General features: G+C 35.5%; 1 protein-coding gene across 1 annotated transcript in view; it reads right to left on the reverse strand.

The window, feature by feature from the left end:
• The window catches only part of ZNF654 (zinc finger protein 654), a 60,223-nt gene extending 44,337 nt beyond the window's left edge, over positions 1-15,886 (reverse strand). The window contains exon 1 of the mRNA XM_046648283.1: positions 15,734-15,886. The gene's annotated coding sequence lies outside the window, so the exon portion shown is untranslated. The remainder of the gene's footprint in view (positions 1-15,733) is intronic.
• Positions 15,887-16,106: the final 220 nt, after the last annotated feature.

Below are 16,106 nucleotides of genomic sequence, written 5' to 3' on the forward strand. Positions count from 1 at the left end.
GGAAAAGAATGGAAACAATCCAAATACTTACCATTAGAAGATATGTTCACTGAACTATCACTATCGTACACCTACATGAAAGAATACTGAGTTGTAAAAAGGAATTTGGACTATGTCTACATCACTATGGAGTGACCTCCAAGATACATTATTAAGTGAAAAGAGCAGAGCAGAGCAAAGTGTGTTTCTGTTTATCTAAAAAAGGGCATAGGGGTATGGATATACATCTGTTAGTTGGATCTTCCTTGTCTATCTAACCAATTTCTTTTTTAATAGGTTTAGACTATTTACGTGTAATGTAAATTTTTGATATGTTTGGATTAAAACCTACTATCTTAATAGTTATTTTCTATTTTTTGATCTGTTCATTGTTCCTTTTGACCTACTCTTCCACTTTCTTTTGGATTGAGTAATTTTATGGCTCCATTTTATCTCCACTTTGGCTTAATATATTCATTTCTATATCCAACGTTTTTAGTGATTACCCTAGGATTTACAATACATATCTTTAATAAGTTCTATCCCACCTTCAAATAATATTATATGCTGCTTTGGGTAAAATAATCTTTGTGTTACTTTTGGTCATTCATTTTAATTTTGAATATGCTCTAAACCAACAATACTTCACTACAAGTTTTCTTTAGTCTTGGCATTTAGAAAGTATGACACACAGGATGGCTGACAGTTTCTGTAAAAGCTTTATTGGAACAAAGCCACATGCATTCATTTATGTATTATCTACGGCTGCTTTGATGCTACAAAAGCAAAGCTGAATAGTACAACAAACACTCTACGGTCTGCAAGTCTGAAACATCTGACCCTTTAAAAAAAATGTTTTTCAACCCCTGCTTTAGACAGTTACGTTTCACAGTGATTAAAAATACGAAAAATTCAATTTTATATTTGTCTTCAGCTTTTAGCATTTCCAGCTCTCTTCATTTCTTTAGGTAGATTTTCTGTCTGGCATCATATTTGTGCTAGATTTTCCGGTAATTCAGGTCTTCTGGGAATGCATTCTTTCAGTTTTTGCTCCCAAAAAAATAACTCCATTTCTCCTCAAATTTAGAGTTAAAAGTTTTTTTTGGTTTCAGCACTTTAAAGATGTCACTTCACTGTGTTCTGGCTTGCATAGTTTGAGATGTCTACTGTATTTCTTATCTTTAGCTTTCTAAATGGTAATACATTGGAACAAGAAGTTGGAACAAAAACAGCAAGAGATTGGAACAAAAACTAAATACCCATCAATAGGATACTTGTTAATTAAGTTTCCATATATCCGTAAGTGTGAAATACTCTTCTGTCATTTTAATGACTGATAAACCTTTCTCTATGTTAATGGGGAAAGATATCTAGGTGAAAAAAAGGAAGTACAAAACAGTGCGCACACTACACTGGCATTTTTATAAAATGGGGGAAAAGGAAATATGGATTTTCTTCTTCTTGTATATGCACAAAATATCTCTGTAAGGAAACCCAAGAAAATAATTACATTGGTTGCCTATAGATAGGGTCATGGATAAATAATTTGCAGGATACCTCATTGTATATTCATAATACTTTTTGAATTCTGAACCATGAGAAGGAAAAAAAAAAAGACAACGTAAAAAAGAGAAAATCTTAAAAGCAGTCTCCCAAAAGGGCACATTATACACAGGGAAACAGAAATAAGAATAACAGTAGGAGTCACATCAGCATCATGGTGGAATGAGCTCTCTCCTTGAACTCCCCCTTCTAAAGTACAAAAGGACATTCATACACTAACAGAGCACATTCACACAATACAAAAGACATCCGAGAGACCCAAGCAGCCATAAGTCTGAAGGTGTTGGGGCTGGATGCGCTGCAGGAAGTGGAAGCCAGTAAAGGGACTTTTCTCTTCCCAAGAACAGCCAGCGACCTCAGGACAGGAAAGGTGGGAGTGGCCACCCACCATGGGAACACCATGCCCTCTGAGTTCCCTCACAGCCTGAAGGAAAGCCCCACACATACAGGAAGCTGAGTTGTTGTAGGGGTGTCTCCATCAAGCTAGGACCCCATAAGAGCAGTTGGTGGGGGCCCAGGGAAAACACTGGGAGTGCACAGAAGGGAGTGCCCCTCCCCTCCACCTGCCTGGCACTGCAACCCTGAAGTCACCCAGAGCACACCGTGGGGAGACAAAAGTACTGGCTGGGAAAGGTGTGCAGGTTAAGAAGGTGCCCCTTCCCCCACCCAGCACTCCAGCCCTTCGACGGCCCAGAGCTCCGCAGAGAGGGAAAAGAAGAGGCTGGGGGAAGCGCAGGTGAAAGGAAGCACCCCTCCCCCGACCGAGCACCCCAGACCTGCCATTGGTCAGAGCGTCATACAGAGAGAAAAGGAGTCAGCAGCTGGAGCTAGGGAGTGCCAGATGATGCTGGGCCCAGAATACCCAGTGCCTGATGCCCACCCAGTAGCAGCAGGTGAAAGCTGCAACCAGATAATAACTATGTGGAGGCAAAAATCCACACCATCAAGCAGTATGAAATAGTATATTAACTCTCCAGACCAAAGGGAAAGTGACAAGTACTCAGAAACCAACCCTGAAGACGCAAAAATTCATAACCTAAATGACAAAGAATTCAAAATAGCTACCATAAAAAAATTCAGTAAGTTACAAGAAAACACAGAAAGACAAATCAACAAATTCAGGAGCTTCTTCACAAAAGAGATTGAAAATATAAAGAAGAACCAATCAGAATTGTTGGAGATGAAAATCACAATGAATGAGATTTAAAACATCTGGATTCCCTGAACGACAGAGCTGACAATATGGGGGACAGAATTAGCAACTTAGAGGACAGTAATATAGAAATGCTTCAGATAGAGAAGAAGAGAGAATTAAGACTAAAAGAAACGAAGAAATTCTCAGAGAAATATGACTCAATTAGGAAATGCAAAATAAGGATTATAGGTATTCCAGAGGGGGGAAGAAGGAGAATGGAGCAGAAAGCTTCTTGCAAGAAATAATAGTTGAGAACTTTCCAAACCTGGGGAGGAAGCTAGAAATACAAGTGAACAAAGCCAGTATATGTTCTAATTACATCAACGTAAAAAGACCTACTGCAAGGCATATAGTAGTAAAGCTGGCAAAAGTCAATGACAAAGAAAACTACTAAGGACAGCAAAGCAGAAGTAAATAACCTACAAAGGAACTCCCATCAGGCTTTCAGCAGATTTCTCAGCAGAAACTTTACAGGCTAGGAGAGAGCACAATGACTTATTCAAAATTCTAAAAGACAAAAACTTTCAGCAAAGAATACTCTATCCACTGAGAATATCCTTGAGATATGACAAAGAAATAAAAACTCTCCTAGATAAACAAAAGCTAAGGGAGTTCCTCACCACAAGACACCCCCATAAGAAATCCTCAAGAAGGCACTCATACCTGAAAAAAAATAGGTAAAGTGGTACAAAGCCCTGAGCAAGGAGATGAATAGGAAGGTAATGATCAGAAAATGGCAGTTCTCTATCAGATCAGGTTAGTAAACAATTACCTTTGACATTAAGGATAAAGAGAAGGAAAATGCCAAAATAAAAATAATCTCATCTTTTAACCACAAACTCACAACACAAGAGGTAATAAGATATGACAAAAATAACTTAGAGGGGAAGAGGACAGGGATGGAATTGGCATAGTCTAAGGAAATAAGAGTCTATCAGAAAATGGACTATCTCACCTACGAGATTTTTTTATACAAACCTAATGGTAATCACTAAATAATTAGAACACAGACATATATGATAAAGAAGGAGAAAATGAAGAAATCCATCAAAGAAAACTACTTAATCAAATTAGGAGTACGAAATACACAAGATGAGAAAAAAAAAGGGAATGTAGAAGAACCATAAAACAAGCAATAAGACGGCAGTATTAAGACCTCATACATCCATAATCACTCTAAATGTAAATGGATTGAATTCTCCCATCAAACGGCACAGAGAGGCAGGATGGATTCAAGAACAAGAACCAACAATATGCTCCCTCCAAGAAACACATATCAGCTCCAAAGACAAACACAGGTTTAGAGTGAAGGGATGAAAGATGATACTGCAAGCTAATGGCAAACAAAAGAAAGCAGATATTGCCAATCTTATAGCAGACAAAGGAGACTTCAAGATAAAACAGGCAAAAGAGACAGAGAGGGGCAGTATATAATGATAACAGGGATACTCCACCAAGAAGACATAACACTTATAAACATACATGCACCCAACACAGGAGTACCAAAGTACATAAAGCAACTATTAACAAACCTAAAAGTAGATATCAACGACAACACAGTAATAGTAGGGGACCTCAATACACTTACATCAATGGATTGGTCATCCATACAAAAAGTCAACAAAGAATAGTGGAATTAAATGAAAAACTAGACCAAATGGACTTAGTAGATATATACGGAACACTCCATCCAAAAACAGAATATATATTCTTCTCAAGTGCACATGGAACATTCTCAAGGATAAACCCCGTATTGGGAAACAAGGCAAACCGCAATAAATTTAAGAAGATTGAAATCTAGTATCTTTTCCGACCATAATGCTATGAAACTGGAAATCAACTACAAAAAAAGAGCTGAGAAGGAACAAAAATGTGGAGACTAAACAACATGCTACTGAACAATTGATGGATCATCGAAGAAATAAAAGGAGAAATCAAAAAATATCTGGAGACAAATGACAATGACAACACAACATACCAACTCACGTGGGATGCAGCAAAAGCAGTCCTAAGAGGGAAATTTATAGCAATACAGGCCCATGTTAACAAACAAGAAAAAGCTCCAATAAGCAATCTTAAACTATGCCTAACATAATTAAAAGAACAGACAAAGCCCAAATTCAGCAGAAAGAGGGAAATAATAAAAATTAGAGCAGAAATAAATGAAATTGAAACAAAAAAGACTGTAGAAAGAATCAATGAAACAAGGAGCTGGTTCTTGGAGAAGATAAACAGAATTGACAAACTCTTAGCCAGACTCACTAAGAAAAAAGGAGAGAAGGCTCAAATGTATAAAATTAGAAATGAAAGAGAAGAAATTACAACAGATACCACAGAAATACAAAATATTATAATCAAATATTATGAAAAACTACATGCCAACAAACTGGGCAATCTTCAAGAAATGAATAAACTCTTAGAGTCATACAACCTCCCAAAACTGAATCAAGAAGAAATAGAGAACCTGAATAGACCAATCACAAGTAAAGAGATTGAAACAGTAATCAAAAACCTACCAAAAAATAAAAGCCCAGGACCAGATGGCTCTCTGGAGAATTCTATGAAACATTCAAAGAAGATTTATCATCTGTCCCTCTCAAACTATTCCAAAAAATTGAGGAAGATGGAAAAATTCCTAATACATTCTAAGAGGCCAACATCACTCTGATACCAAAGCCAGACAAGGACAATACGAAGAAAGAAAATTACAGGCCAATATTGCTGATGAACATAAATGCAAAAATTCTCAACAAAATATTGGTAAACTGAATACAGCAATACATTAAAAAGATCATACACCATGATCAAGTGGGTTTCAATGCCTGGGACACAGGGATGCTTCAACATCCACAAATCAATCAATATGATAGATCACAGTAAAAAAATGAGGAACAAAAACCACATGATAATCTCCATAGATGCAGAGAAAGCATTCGACAAGATCCAACATCCATTCATGATAAAAACTCTCAATAAAATGGCTATAAGAGGAAAGTACCTCAACATAATAAAGGCCATGTACGATAAGCCCACAGCCAACATCATACTCAAGGGGGATAAACTGAAAGCCATCCCTCTGAGAACAGGAACAAGACAAGGGTGCCCAATCTCACCACTCTCATTCAACATAGTACTAGAGGTTTCGGCCAGAGCAATTAGGTAAGAAAAAGAAATAAAAGGAATCCAAACAGGCAGTGAAGAAGTGAAACTCTCACTGTTTGCAGATGACATGACCTCATCTATAGAAAACTCTAAAGAATCCATCAGAAAACTATTAGAAACAATTAACAACTACAGCAAAGTCGCAGAGTACAAAGTTAACTTACAAAAATCAGTGGCATTTCTATACTCCAATAACAAACTAACAAAACAAAAGAACTCAAGAATACAATCCCATTTGCAATTGCAACAAAAAGAATAAAGTATCTAGGAATAAATTTAACCAAGGAGGTGAAAGACCTATACAAGGAACTTAAGACATTACTGAAAGAAATTGATAATGACATAGACAAATGGAAAGATATTCCATGTATATGGATTGGAAAAATAAAAATAGTTAAAAATGTCCATACTACCTAAAAAACAATCTACAGATTCAGTGTAATCGCAGTAAGAATCCCATTGCCATTCTTCACAGAAATAAAACAAAGAATCTTAAAATTCATTTGGGGCAAGAAAAGACCCCAAATAGCCAAAGCAATCCTGAAAACCAAGCAGAAAGCTGATAGCATTGCAATCCTGAACTTCAAAATATATTACAAAGCCATAGTAACCAAAACAACATGGTAGTGCTACAAAAACAGACACACAGATCAGTGGAACAGAACTCAAAAGGCCAGAAATAAAATCACACATCTATGGACAGCTAATCTTCGACAAAGGAGCCAAGAACATACAATAGAGAAAGGAAAGCCTCTTCAATAGTGCTGGGAAAACTGGATAGCCACAAGCAAAAGAATGAAAGTAGACCACCACCTTTCGCCAAACACAAAAATAGACTCAAAATGGATCAAAGACTTGAAGGTAAGACCTAAAACCATAAAACTTCTGGAAGAAAATATAGGCAGTACATACACTCTTTGACATCAGCATTAAAAGGATCTTTTCTAATACAATGTCTACTCAGACAATGGAAACAAAAGAAAAAATAAACAATTGAGACTTCATCAGAGTAAAGAGCTTCTGGAAGGTAAAGGAAACCAGGATCAAAATGAAAAAACAATCCCCAACTAGGAGAAAATATTGCAAATCATATATCTGACAAAGTGTTAGTCTCCAGAATATATAAAGAACTCATACAACTGAACTACAAAAAACCAACCTAATCAAAAAATGAGCAGAGGATATGAATACTTTTCCAAAGAAGACATACAAATGGCCAATAGGCACACAAAAAGATTCTCAATATCACTAATTATCAGGGAGATGCAAATCAAAACTACACTTAGAAATCACCTTACACCCGTTAGAATGGCTATAATCACCAAGACAAAAAAATAACATACGTTGGAGAGGTTGTAGAGAAAAGGGAACCCTCATACTCTGCTGGTGGGAATGCAAACTGGTGCAGCCACTATGGAAAACAGTATGGAGATTTCTCAAAAAATTAAAAATAGAAATACCATATGACCCAGCCATCCCACTGGGTATTTATCCAAAGAACTTGAAATGAACGATACAAAGAGGTTTATGCACCCCTATGTTCACTGCAGCATAATCCACAATAGCCAAGATGTAGAAGCAACCCAAGTGCCCATCAACTGATGATTGGATAAAGATGTGGTATATACATACAATGGAATACTACTCAACCATAAAAAAAAGACAAAATCATCCCATTCGCAACCACATGGATGGACCCTGAGGGTACTATGTTAAGTGAAATAAGCCAGACAGAGAAGGACAAACCCTATTTGTGGAACATAAACAAATTTAGGGACAAAGAGAACAGTTTAGGTTATCAGGGGAAAGGGGGGTGCGGGATGGGCACAAGGGGTAAAGCGTCACATTTATATGGTGTCTGACAAATTATAATGTACAAATGAAATTTCACAATGTTACAAACTATTATGACCACAATAAAAAAATTTTAAAAAAGAATGACAGTAGGCTTATTGTCAGAAAAAAAAAAAAATGCAAGTCATGAACCAGAGGATGAACATTTTTAAAGTACTAAGGGAAAAAAACCCCTGTCAACCCAGAATTCAATAATCAGTGGAAATATCTTTCAAAAACAGAGGTCTCTGTCAATTATACAGAAGTCGACTGGCTTCTGGTTGAGTTTGGCCAAAGAAGGCAAAGCTGGAAAATTGAAAGGAGGAAGGGAGCAATGTGGGGTCTTTTCTCCCTGCCATTCTTCTTCTGGGTCCTCTTTAGCAGTAACTATATCTCTTCCAAGTTCCTGTCTCACACATATCAGTGCCCTTCCACCCAGCAACTATCTCCACTCTCTGGGCTCTAGCAATACCTCCTCATTCCATTTCTACGGCTAACAACAACTTACTAAAGTTGCTACATCTGCGTTCATCATCATCTTCTTGTCTATGCTTTCAGTCTATCTAACAACTATGAAAGTGGCTCTATGAATTAAATTCCCTCTACTGAATTATCTAGGATGACTTGCACTTCCCTAACTAGATGTTAATTGAAATAACCTATATATCTTCATCAAAAAGAAAATAAACAAGGAAACAAAAACAAAAATAAACTTACTGATTATTTTCTAAAAGACAAGCAGGAAGTTATTTTCTATTCCCCATTTCCAAAATTGGAATGGAAAACTTTTTCAAAATATCATGGCTAAAGAAAACTATACCTAATAGGCTACAGCCAATACGAGTTACATCTTTTATTTTTATTAAATATTAAAAAAATGTTTGTCTTGGTGCCTTGATTTTCGGGTAATTGTTTTTTATTGAATATAATCGACATATTACATTAGTTTCAAGTGTACAATATAATAATTTGATATTTGCATATATTGTAAAATTATCACAAGTCTAGTTAAAATCTATCACCACACGGTCATAAATTTTTTTTTCTTGTGATAAGGACTTTCAAGATCTACCCTCTTAGCAACTGTCAAATACAGAATACAGTATTATTAATTATAGTCACCATGCTGTATAGTATATCCCACTGACCTATTTATTTTATAATTGGAAGTCTGTACCTTTTGACCACCCTCACTTATTTGACCCACCCCTTAACCCCCACCTACAGCAACTGCCAATCTGTTCTCTGTATTTATGAGTTCAGTATTGTCTTGTTTTATATTGCACGTACAAGTGAGATCATATGGTAATTGTCTTTCTCTGTCTGACCTATTTCACTTAGCATAATACTCTCAGGTCCATCTATGTTGTCACAAATGGGAAGATTTTCTTCTTTTCTATGGCTGATAATATTCAATTATTTATTTTTATATATATGCCACATTTTCTTTATTCATTCATCCATTGATAAGACACTTAGGTTGCTTCCATGTCTTGGCTATTGTAAACAATGCTGCAATGAACACAGGGGTGCAGATATCTTTTCAAGTTAATTTTTGTTTCCTTTGAATAAATACCCAGAAGTGGTATTGCTGGACCATAAGGTAGTTCTATTTTTAGTTCTTTCAGGAACCTCCATACTGTTTTCCATAGTGACCGCACTAATTTACATTCCTACCAATACTGGACAAGGGTTCCCCTCTCTCCACAGCTTTGACAACACTTGTCATCTCTTGTCTTTTCAACAGCCATTCTAACAGGTGTGAGGTGATATCTCATTGTGGTTTTGATGTGCAATTACCTGATGATTACTGATGTCGAGCACTTTTTCATGTACCTGTTGGCCATGCCTTCTTTGGAAAAACGTTCATTCAGATCCTCTGCCTATTTTTTAATTGGATTGTTCATTTTTTTGCTATTGAGTTGTATGAATTCTTTATATATCTTAGATATTAAACTCACCAGACATATGATTTGCAAATATTTTCTCCCATTAGGTAGGTTGCTTTTCATTTTGTTGATGGCTTCCTTTGCTGTGCAGAAGCTTTTTAGTTTGATGTAGTCCCACTTGTTTATTTTTGCTTTTGTTGCTTTTGCTTTTGGTGTCAAATCCAAAGAATCACCACCAAGACTGATGTTAAGGAGCTCACTGCCTCTGTTTTCTTCTAGGAGTTTCAAGGTTTCAGGTCTGAAGTTCAAGTCTTTAATCCTTTTGAGTTGATTTTTGTGTGTGGTGTAAGACAGTGGTCCAGTTTCATTCTTTTGCATGTGGCTGTCCAGTTTTCCCAATATCACTTATTGAGGAGACTGTCCATTCTCTACTGTATATTCTTGGCTCCTTTGTCATAAATACATTGACCATATGTTCATGGGTTTATTTCCAGGCTCTCTATTCTGTTCCATGACCTGTGTGTCTGTTTTTATGCCAATACCATAAAGTTTTGATTACTATAGCTTTGTAATATAGTTTGAAATCAGGAAGCATGATGCCTCAAGTTTTGTCCATCTTTCTCCACATTGCCTTGGATAGTCAGGGTATTCTGTGGTTCCACACACATTTTAGAACTGTGAAACTGGAAAATTCCATTAGAAATTTCTTAGACATTGCAATGAATCTGTAGATTGCTTTGGGTAGTATGGACATTTTAACAATATTAATTCCTTGAATCCATGAGCATAGAATATCTTTTAATGTATCTTCTTTAACTTCTTTTATTAAAAAAATCTCTTATATTCAGTATAAGATATATTTTATATGCATATATTATATATCGAATATATACTATACATAACCATATATATTTATACTACATACTATAAGACAGAATCTTATAGATAGTACCTAATTCTTTAGCTCACCTATAAATTTTTAGTATGTCAAGTGATGAAAAATTAAAAATACACAGTATATATCTCATAACAAGAATTCTATAGACAGAAATGAATTATAATGAAATCCATTAATATCCTGACATTCTGCTCAGGCACCTTGAACATTCTGTTTGCCATCCCTGGGAGTCTCTTCTGCTCCCTCATCTAATTTATTCCTATCATTCTTTCAGATCTCAGCTCAAATGTCAGCTCACCCTGCAAATTTTTCCTGCCTTCCTAGACCATGTCAAGTCCCCTGTTATATTCTCTCATTGTACCCTGTAATTCTTTCATAATTACAATTACATAATAGTGTGAATGCTTGTTTAATATATTTTAGTTCTATAAGGTCTTTGAGAACAAGGACTTATTTATCTTATTTTCTATTTTATCCCTAGAACCAAGCAAAATTTACAAAATGAATAATTATGGAATAATTGTTAAAAGAATTTTCTGGCTTAAATATTCATTTAAAAAAATAGAATACTGTTAACAGACTTACTACTCCTTCTGTAGTACCACCATGCTGCTATTTCCCCATTTTTCTTCTAGTATTAAAAATACAATTAACTTTTCGGTTAAAGTAAATTCAAATAATATAGAAAGTTTTCCTTATAAGAAACGTTACTATTTGACAAACTACTTTTACCTAGCACTGTCCATATCAGATAAGATTTGCTTCTGCTTAATAAATTATTCTTTTCATGAGCAGTAGTAAAAGAACTAGCAAGCAATGAAACAAAAGTCAACAAATAACTTAAGTTTTTTAAAAAAGTACTTTTGAAAGCCTTAAAAGCATTTTCACATTACAACACTAAAGTTAACAAAGATTATACAGATGAAAAAGGAAAAAAATCCAAATAGGCACTGAAACGAGAATAATACTTCTTGCTTACAAATAACGTATTTCTTTTAATACTTAATTTACTTTCCTTAGAAATCAGTAGAGAATAAATAAAACTGTTATGTTGGCTCTCAAAATGACATAAAAATATTCTTTGTAGTGGACATCTATTATTTTTGTCCACCTAGCCAGCTCTGTTTCATGCTATCTCACTCAGTTCTTAAGGGAATTGTTTGCCCCTCCAATATTTCTACGGTTCTGGTGAGGATGCCAATGTAGTATCCTCATTTCCCATGGGCGGGGTGGGGGAGGGTAGGGTGGAGGACTGGGGAGGTTGTCATCAAACTGAGCCAAAAAGCTTACCATACATTCCTCAACACAGTGATGAGTCTAAGCAGCGGGCACATAACCTCTGCTGAGCCCGAGTTCCCAAAATATGTTGGGGATCAGAAGTGGAGGGAGGAAGTTTCTTCTCCCTTGGTTAATAAACTAAGCCTAGATACAGAATTGTCAGCAGCCCTGAGAGAATGAGACCAAGAGGAAAGATGGAAAGAGAGAACAGTTGCAGAAGATATTTTATTCTCCAGATTCAGAAAATCCTGAAACTAGTTCTAGTCCTTGCTTTTCCACAGTTTAGTCGTCTAATCCCTCCACTCCCTTTTTTTGCTTAAAGTAGCTTGAATAAGATTTGTCAATTATAATCCAAAAGTCTTAATACATTTCCCATATTCATTTAGGTATCATAAAATAAATACAAAAACAATAGATTTTTTAAAATAATATAGTTTTTAAAAACTGCCTGGCTCTTACAAATCTAAGTAATATTATATTCTAAACTTTCCTTCCCTCTTACAACTTTTTTTTCAGCTTTATTGGGGTATAATTGACAAATAGAAATTGTATATATTTAAGGTGTACAACTTGATGTTTTGATATATACATACATAGTGAAAAGATCACCAAAATCAAGCTGGTTAACACATCCATCACCTCATCTAGTTCCCTCCTACAATATACACACAAACTTTAAAAGAAGTACAATGTGCATGCACTCTTTTAAATTTTTATACATATACATAAAACAAAAAACATAGTTTATGTACATGAAATTAACACATCTTCAAGATTTAAAAATGCTTAGTGTACACAGTGGCTTCAACCCTCTCTCTCACTAGCCCAATGCCCCAGACTTAACAACTTTCAATATTTTTAATAGCTGTTGACAATAAGTTCTGCTAGTATTTCTTGATTTGCCAATTTTAAACATTATCTCTTGACTTCCTGTTGTGAGAGAAGAGACTCTAACTCCTCACACAACCAATTCCACCTTCCCAATAGTTACTCATTATTATTATTTGCTCTATTATTTACCTTTCTAACACCTTTATTTATGGTTTCATCTACTACTGATACTCCATTTTTTAAAATAAGAATTAAAGGAAGGATATTAGTGCCCTTGTCCTTAACTTTCAACTCACAACTTTCATCAAATACGCTTATATTGAAAGGTTAGTAATTTCCCTCTGTTCTATAACTATACTTCACCTAAAAGTTTAAAGTCAATACACATCATTTACATTAAGAAACTATATAAATAACATTTAGTGCACATGTCAATTTGCTCACTCAGTGTCCTCTCCTGTTCAGATTATTTTTAATTTTTCTGGAGTATCTAATTGCCTTTTTATTTCTTTTGGCTTGTCTACCTTCATCACTACCTTAAAGAGTCCCAAATTCTCAAGATTAGTCTCAAGTTTCCATTTTTACTGGATATTTCCCTCTTGGAGGCGACATATCTGTAAGACCTACTACTTGGCAGTGATTCTGGGACTTCTCTTCCTTCTATCTTAAGTAAAACCACTTAAAGCTTACCATACTTTTTCTACTTTTCGCACTTTACCACTGTCATAAGCTCTCTTATACTACACCCTTATTTTCCTGGAGCACATTCTCTAACAACTTCCCAAGAAAGGGCATGTTGACAGGCCAATGTTCTAGGTCCTTACATGCCTGGAACGTTCTTTCTACTCACACTTCGCTGACAGTTTGGACGAGTATAAAATTCTACAATGAAAACAATTTCCCCTTAAATCTTCAGAAACATGGATTCATTATATTCTACCACTAACTGTTGACTGTATGAAGACTCATATCAATCTGATATTTGTTCCTTTGGAGGTTACCTAGTTTTTCCCCTTTACAAGGTGCTCAAATCTGTTTTCTCATTCTTGGTATTTTGAAATTGCAAAATGATGTATTTAGCTGAGTATCTTTTATATTCATTGTGCTAGGCACTTCTTGGGCTTTTTCAATCTAGAAGTTCATGACTTTCAGTTCTGGGAAATTCTTTTATGATGCCTTTGAAAATTGCCTCCAATGTATTTTCTCCAAGTTCTTTTTCCAGAACTCCAACTAGTTAAATAACAAACCTCCTACATGGAGCCACCATGTCATTTTTTTTTGACACATTCCTTCTCTTTGGTTTTGTTCTACATCATGGATTACTTCTTCAACTTTACCTTCCAAACTTCATACAGAACTTTAAATTTTAATTTCTACAAACTCATTTTTGTTATCTCATCATTCCTTTCACACATGATGGTATGTTGATGGTTTAATGTTATACATATCTTAATTCTCTCCTAAAATGCTAATTACAAATTTTATATTTCTCAATTTTTTCCTGTTTTCAATATTAATACTATTTCTTCCAGAATATTTTTAGTTTGTTTTCCCTGTATTTTTTTCATGTTGAAGGCATTCCTCAAATGTCTGATGACTCTTGAATACCCATTAATATTTAAGAACAAGCCCATAAGCAGGTTAATTGGGAGCCCTATGAGGAGCATGTCTAGAGTTTGGTGACTGATGAGTTTTTCCTTAGGGTAATTAAGTGATTAGCTAGCTGTATCAAAGAGAAAGCTTTCATTGCCAGAATGCAAAGGTCATTCCTCCCAAGTTATTTAATTTCTTTAGAGAAAAAAAGCAGCAAATACTGTTTCCCCACCCTACCCTGGCCCTAAGGCCTGGTGATTGGCCTGAATGGAAAAACTGCAATTAACTCCTTTATCTGCATTCTCCCAAAGTATCTCATTTCCTAGTCTCTATCTCATACCTTGCATGTTCAAATTCTACACCTCTCTAGGATTCTGTGGGGAGGGAGGCAGGACAGACTGTCTTCCTCCTATCTTACAAGGCAGAAATTAATTTTGTTTTAACTGCTACCCACAGTTTTAAAAAATGTTTTACAAATAACCAAGTATACACATACATAAAAATAAATATACAAAACGAGTTTCACAAAATAATGCTTGTCATATGAAACATACTCTGATGCTTTCTATCATATTTTGTAATGTTAGTAAATGATTTCACAACCCACTATTGTAATGTGAGTGCAATTTGAGGCACAATAAAAAAATCAAGTTGTGACGTGCTCTGCCATGATGTTTCAATAACCAGTCCTCTGTTTTCCGTCCTCCAAAACTTTGTTGAAATCTTTCATTTACTGATGACTCTTTTTCTATTTTCTTTTCACTCTACTTCTCTTACTTCTTTACTATAATTTTAGTAGGATCTAAGAGGGCAAAAAGGATATGCACAAGTGCTCAGTTTCTGAGCTTTAATTCAAAGTCCTCTACAAGCATTTTTTTTTTTTTTAAAGACTGGCACCTGAGCTAACATCTGTTGCCAATCTTCTTTTTTTCCCTTTTTTTTTCCTTCTCCTCTCCAAAGCCCCCCAGTACAAAAATGTGTCTTCTAGTCGTGAGTGCCTCTGGTTATGCTATGTGGGATGCCACCTCAGCACAGCCCCACGAACAGTCCATGTCCACACCCAGGATCCAAACCAGCAAAAGCCCAGGCTGCCAAAGCGGAGTGCGCGAACCCAAACACTCGGCCACGAGGCTGGCCCCCTTTACAAGTATTTTTAAAAACCAGGAGTTTCCTAATTTCTTTCTGGCCTGATTTAAGGTCCCTCTGCTAACTATGATGGCCTCAATTACTGTATTCTGGGAGTTAGCATTAGAGCTTGCCAAGGCAATCTGGGAAATTAAAAAGGAAAGTAAAGTGCTGGTGGTGACCATAAGAATCTATAACAATTCCAATTAACACTAAAATTGTAGTTACATGTTCAAAGTTAAATTTAAATACTTAAATGAAGAAATGGAAATTTCTTTTTGAAGGAAGGCTTTAAGAAAGCTTCCTTCCGCAGAGAAAATAATCAAAAAACAATTCTCAAATACATCAAGAAAAGTAATACTTCGATAAGACGGAAAGAGTACTTACAAAGCAAGGCTACTCAAAACGTATTGTACGTGCTCACATTCATCTGGGAATGATGCACTGGCTGATGTAAAACAGCAAAGTGCAGTCTGAAGAACCTGAAGCTGTGGCAAAGGGACCTGCCATCTTCCAGCATAATCTTCAACCACCTGATAGGGAAGCAATCCAAAAAGTACATTATTACAGAAAATGTTCCCAACATCTCAAGTTTAAAAATTTGGATAAAACTTACTAAATAAATTAAAACCTTAGTTCACCACGAACATAAATGATTTAGGGGGTAAAAAGTTCTATATTGTTTATTTTCATGGTGTACATGTGAAAATAAAATTAACTATTATCTTTGAAAATGTGGAAAATAAACAGAGTATATGAA

This window comes from Equus quagga, chromosome 21, assembly GCF_021613505.1.
Source record: "Equus quagga isolate Etosha38 chromosome 21, UCLA_HA_Equagga_1.0, whole genome shotgun sequence".
NCBI classification, from domain to species: Eukaryota; Metazoa; Chordata; class Mammalia; order Perissodactyla; family Equidae; genus Equus; species Equus quagga.